Source organism: Mustela nigripes, chromosome 3 (genome assembly GCF_022355385.1).
Source record: "Mustela nigripes isolate SB6536 chromosome 3, MUSNIG.SB6536, whole genome shotgun sequence".
Classification (NCBI taxonomy): Eukaryota; Metazoa; Chordata; class Mammalia; order Carnivora; family Mustelidae; genus Mustela; species Mustela nigripes.
The window spans coordinates 29,215,521-29,221,520 of NC_081559.1; positions in this window are offsets into that span (position 1 = coordinate 29,215,521).

A 6,000-nucleotide genomic window follows, 5' to 3' on the forward strand; every position below is an offset into this window, starting at 1 on the left:
CATCGTCCCAGAAATTAAGATTGCAAAGACAGAATTCTCCTTAAAATTGGTTAGGGAGGGGGACACTTGCACATTAATCATTTTTATTTTCCTCATTTGAGAAAGAAGTGGCTAATGAGCAGAGCTGTTCAGCAATGAAATGGATTACTCCATTAGGCAGGGATTCTCCTGTCACAGGGATAATTCAGATGAAGTCTGGAGAATCAGTGCTCAGGGATATTAAGAGAAAGTTCTGGTTCTGGGCAATGTTGGGCCAGATGATTTATAAGCTCCCACCATGTCCAAGATACCAGATTTAGATTTGTGTCCTGTAAACTCTGCCATACTGTCTGGGTAGACTCCTGTCAGTTTCTCCCCCTCTTTAGAAATCTCTTTGCCAGGGAAGGGGAACCTCAAACTCTGAGCTCACTCTAACTCTTGTGGCTTTAATTTCTTTGAGACAAGTTGTCTGCATTGTCTTTTCAGCATCTCAGCCTTTCCTGCTGGAATCAACAAGCTCGATTATGTGTCTCTCAAATGGGTCAGATTTTCCAATGTGTCAATGTGTCAATGTGTAGTCAATGTGTCAACTGTGTAGTCTAGCTGTGCCAGACCTTTGCTGGATGACTGATGACTATTCATTTTTCTCTGAGACCGCATGTTCCAGGAGACAAGCGGGCATGGTTGATATTGGGTTGTTGGGAGGCAGCAGCCAGGAGCTCATATTCCCTAGTGAGGGAATGGGTCAGGACACCTGTCTTGCCAGACCTGCCGTGCTTCAGGGTAGAGGTGCAGTGAGAGAGGGAGGGCATACACTTTGGGGTCGGATGGTCTGAATCAGTTACTCACACATGAAGAGTGCTAGTCCAGACTCCTTGGGTTGCAAGTGACAACCATAGAATAAAATAAAAAGCGGGTGGCAGTGGTGGTGGTGTTGGGGTACTTACTGGCTTCCAAAACTGGACGTGCGGTCACAGCTGTGTACAGGAGCTCAGGGGACTTGTAAAGACTCGCCTCTTGGTTTCTTTCTGTCTTACGAGCCTTAACTCCTCCTGTTTCTACATGGCTTCATTTTCTACACCAATGGAAAGAAATCCTTTTACTAGATGTTTTGAACCCAATTCTCAGAGTTGAATCTCATTGCCCCAGGTAGGGTCCTGTGTTTGTCCCTGAATCAGTCTCGATGGTGGTGGGTGGAGGACAGAATACATGACTGGCCAGAAGAATATTTTCCCAGAGGGAAAGTGAGCCATTCTTGTCAATGAGGAGCAAGAGCATATGGATGTTGAACTGACAGAACAGCCCATATCTACTCCGATACAACCTTGGCAAAAGTGTGTGTCATTGCTCTGAGACTACTTTCTTCAAGTGTAAAATTCCTACTTCATAGCTATTTTGAAGAACGCAAATAGTAAATGCATAGCACCTGCCACACAGTGGGCCTTCAATAATTAGTAGCAATTCTTGTTGTTAGGTCCAGAGGACCCGTTGATGAGAGGAGAATTCTATCCAGTGGGGAGATGTGTGTGTGTGTGTGTGTGTGTGTGCATGCATGTGCATGCATTCCTGTGCTAGCTCTTACGGAGGCACAGGCTAATGGACTTTTTCCCACCATCCCAACTTTTCTCTCGTTCTTTCCCTTCCACCTTTGCTCTTTGGCTTACTCTTTAGTTTTCTACCTTTCCTTTCCTCTTCCTTTTCCCTCCTCTGCTTTCCTTTTCCTTTCACCAGCTATATATATGTATATATATTGTATATTGTATACAATATATTGTATATATATTGTAAATATACATATTTATGATATATGTATATATGTTACAAAAATGCAGTATTTTCCTATTTTTGTGTGTATTGTATATTGTATATATATATTGTATATATATATATATTGTATATATATTGTAAATATATGTATTTACGATATATGTATATGTTACAAAAATGCAGTATTTTCCTATTTTTGTGACCCGAATTTATTTAAAGATTTTATTTATTTATTTATTTATACATTTATTTGTTTTAGAGAAAAAGGGAGAGCGAGTGTGCGAGGGAGAAGCAGAGGGTGAAGGACAAGCCGACTCCCTGCTTCCCCATTGAGCATGGAGCCCGATTTAGGGCATGATTTCTTGACTCTGAGGCCATGATCTGAGTTGAAATCAAGAGTGAGATGCCCAACCAACTGAGCCACTCAGGCACCCCTAAATTGAATTTGTTTATGTATTTTTTTGCATCCTGACTTAAAAAAAATTGAGCTATCGCTCTCAACTACATGGCACAGAATCATGTAAATCACTGAAAAAATTGTATTAGATGGGATAGTAAAGAGAGACAATGTCAAATTAGAAAACAAAGCATCTACCTCCACATCTTACAGGATTGCTAGAGGTGGGCTCGATTTACTGAAAATGAAGTTTCACATTCCCTATTCATAATTTTAAAATGGAGCAAGTCGAAAATTTTCTTTTCTCCAAAACCAGCTGAGCAATAAAGTCAGCCGAGTGAGATTGCTATGTGTGGTCCTTGATCGCATCCAGGGCGGTGGTGGCTCTTGGTAGTAAAAAGGTTCTGTCCATTTATTAGAGACCAGAGAGGGTGTTAAAGACAAAATCGGGGAGGCGGGGGGCTGACGCATAGTTGGGCAGACGGAGAAGGGAAACGGCGAATCTCTCCTCTGAGGTCCATAGTCCTTTGGAGAAGAAAGAGATCAGTACCACAGAGACCCACACGCCTCAGAATGAAAGCGTAAGTATAGATGAAATGGAAAATCTGCCTCATTAAAGCCCAGTTCCTCAAAGTGTTAGACTCCCGGGTTTGCCTCTGTGCTGGGGCCGTGTGTAGCCACCAGGCTGGCCGTTTGCTGATCCTTTTTGGGAATGAGACTATGACTGAGAAAGGTGTCCCACCTCAGAGCAGTCAAAGGACGGTGGCCTTCTGGACAAGTGTGAATCAAACCAACTTGCTGCTGCTTTTTGGCACCTACATACACAATGACACGTCATTTCTTGTTGCAAGAAATACCGGCGTTGCTCAGGGAGATGGGAAGGGGGGGGACATGAAGGGAGAGACGAACTCTGCCTTGCTTCATGCATTCAGTGGAAAGGGTCAGATAGCACCACTGGGCAAGCTGTTGTACTTGAGATGTGGAATGTCCCATGGGGAGAGGGCATGTGTGGATTGGGGGTTTGGGTGTTGCAGCAGGGTGGAGAGAAATTTGAGCCTGACTCTAGAGACGGTGTCTGAGCTAGCGAGAGCACATGATGATAGGTGACATGTATAGGTGACTTGATGTCATCAGCTTTCATGTCATTGCAGGGCAATGAAAGGAGACTCCTCAACTCTTCTTCTCCTGGCGGACGCTGGGGGACTTCTGTATGCTTCGCCCTCCTCTCTGTAAATGGGAACACTAATCCCGGCCTCATGTCCTTCCTGGCCCTATCCCTGGGATTCTCTCATTCAGAAAGAATTTACCAAGCTCCGACCACACATTCAGCCCAGGGCTGGACACATCAGGGAATAGGGAACAAGGTTAATTCTGTCTTTATCCTTAAAGAACTAACAGATGTGAGAGACTTTATAGAGCTATTAGGGGTGTCTGTAGATGAGTTCTGTGGCCCCAGAGATTGGAGATTATCTGCCTGACCAGGCTTCAGGTTTAGTCCTTTTCTGCCCCTTACTGACTGGGCTGGAGCACCCCTTCTCTGGGCCTCACCTACAGAACAACGGTGTGGGGATGGGTGCACTGGGGGGGTGTCTCTCTTCCACTTTTGGCCTATATGAATCTTCTGACTGCTCACATCTTGTGAGGTCAAGTAGGAACCACTGTAGATGGCCAGGAAGTACTAGGGTTTTGCTTACACTGAAGCCAAATCGTCTCCCCTGACCCCAAAACTAACAGTTCTGCAAAGGGCCATGACCTTTCAAGTTCAAGAAGCATGAAAGTAGCCCTATTGTCCTGACTACAGGTCAGGTATCAGGAGGGTGCTGAGGCTGTGGGCTTGTCCTGAGAGGGAAGGGGTGTGAGTCAAAGCTGCTGGCTTCTGCTGCCCCAGGACAGGAGAGCAGGCTGATCCTCGCCGGCATCCTAGGGAGGGTGTGTCCTGCTGGGTACCTCTGCCTTCCGTGCCGAAACAGCCTCTGTTGTTTTGCTCCTTAAAGGTCTGATCAAAGCAGCTTTAGACTCTTGGAGCCTTTCTGTGGTCAAATGTTTTCATTTTTCTCTTGGCTGGCTTCCTGGTGCCATCATTTGGTTGCTGTGGGTAGGCTCATGTTTCAGGAGCGTCCCGCTAGCTCTGTGGGTCTTCTCCACAAGCCATTTAAGTGGCTAGTCAAGGCCATTTCACAGACCGGAACCCACAGTGCCACTGATCCACAAGCCAGAGGCAAATTCCTGCACCTCGCCTTCTGACAGCTTTTGCAGTCTGGCTAAAACGTAAGATCTGCCTGCTTCCCCATTTTAAGACAGTGTAAAGAAAAACAGGTGCCTGCTGGTCTAGTCACATCCCCTATAAAACGGCTGGAGTCTCTGTGTTTTGTGGGAAAACAGCAGAGGGGGGTTGGACTAATTAGCTTCTTCCCAGGAATCTGATTAAGGGAAGGCCGAGCAGTGTGGGAAAGAAAAGTGAACGGCCACCCAGGGCCGTCACCAACGAGAGTCAAGCCATTTGACAGGCGGAGTGAGCTTCCGGGCTCAAACATGTTCAATCAGAGGCTGGGCAGCCACTCTGGGGAAAAGAGTACACAAAGGTGACTGATGGACTTGGCCGAGTTTGGAGCAGGGGACCCCGAAGGTTTGCAGAGGCTCTGAAATTGCTTTGCAAAGCTGAAATATAGGAGAAGGCAGCATTAAGTACCTCTACTCTTTTTATATTTTTTGAGTGTCTTTTTTTTATATGATAAAATACACGTAACATAAAATTTGCCATTTTAATCATTTTTACGTGTACCCTTCAGTGGTGTTCAGTGCGTTCGCATTGCTGTAAAGCTATCGCTACCATCCATCTCCAGAACTTTATTTAATCTTCCCAAACTGAAACTCTACACCTATTAAACAATAACTCCCCATATCCCCCTCCCCCAGCCCCTGGCAGCTACCTTTCTCCTTTCTCTCTCCATGGCAATTGACTACTTACTGTAGGCACCTCACATAAGCAGAAGCATACACTGTTCGTCCATTTGTGTCTGGCTTATAGTCACATAGTGTTATGTCTTCAAGGTTCATCTATGTCGTAGCATGTGTCAAAATTCCATTCCTTCTTGGGGCACCTGGGAGGCTCAGTGGGTTAAGCCTCTGCCTTCGGCTCAGGTCATGATCTCAGGGTCCTGGGATCGAGCCCCGCATCGGGCTCTCTGCCTGCTTCTCTGCCTACTTGTGATCTCTCTCTCCGTCAAATAAATAAATGAAATCTTAAAAAAAAATTCCATTCCTTCTTAAGAAATAGACATTGTACATATAAAGTGCGATGTGTTCATTCATTCCTCTGTTGATGGACATTTAGATGGTTTCCACCTTTTGGTAATTGTGAATACTGCTGCTGGGAATGTGGATGTACGCGTATCTGTTCGAGTCCTACTTCCAGTCACTCTGAGTTTTTACATAGAATCAATTTGCTGGGTCATGGGGTAATTCTCTGTCTCCATGCCATACGATTGTACCATTTCACGCCCCCACCGTGAAGAACTGGGAGTTTGGTGGCTCTCCTCTTAAGAAGCCACTTCTTTTTGTTCTCTTAGCCCCCAGAGGGTGTGTGGGCAGGAGATACATGAGTGGGCTTTCCCTGGTCTGAGCCATCCGAGAAGAAAGGGGGGTTGGATCTGTCTGGTCTCAGATGCCAGGAAGCTGGAAATGTAAATGACCCTGGGGAGGTGTCAAATCGAATCAGTAACTAGACCGAACTAAGCATTTAACAGGAAAGATACAGTCACCATTCCAAAGGTAAAAGAGCAGAGATGTGGGTCTTTGTTCCTGTGTTAGAAATCAGGTTGAAGGAGAGTTTGTAGCAACTTAAAGCGAGGTCTGTT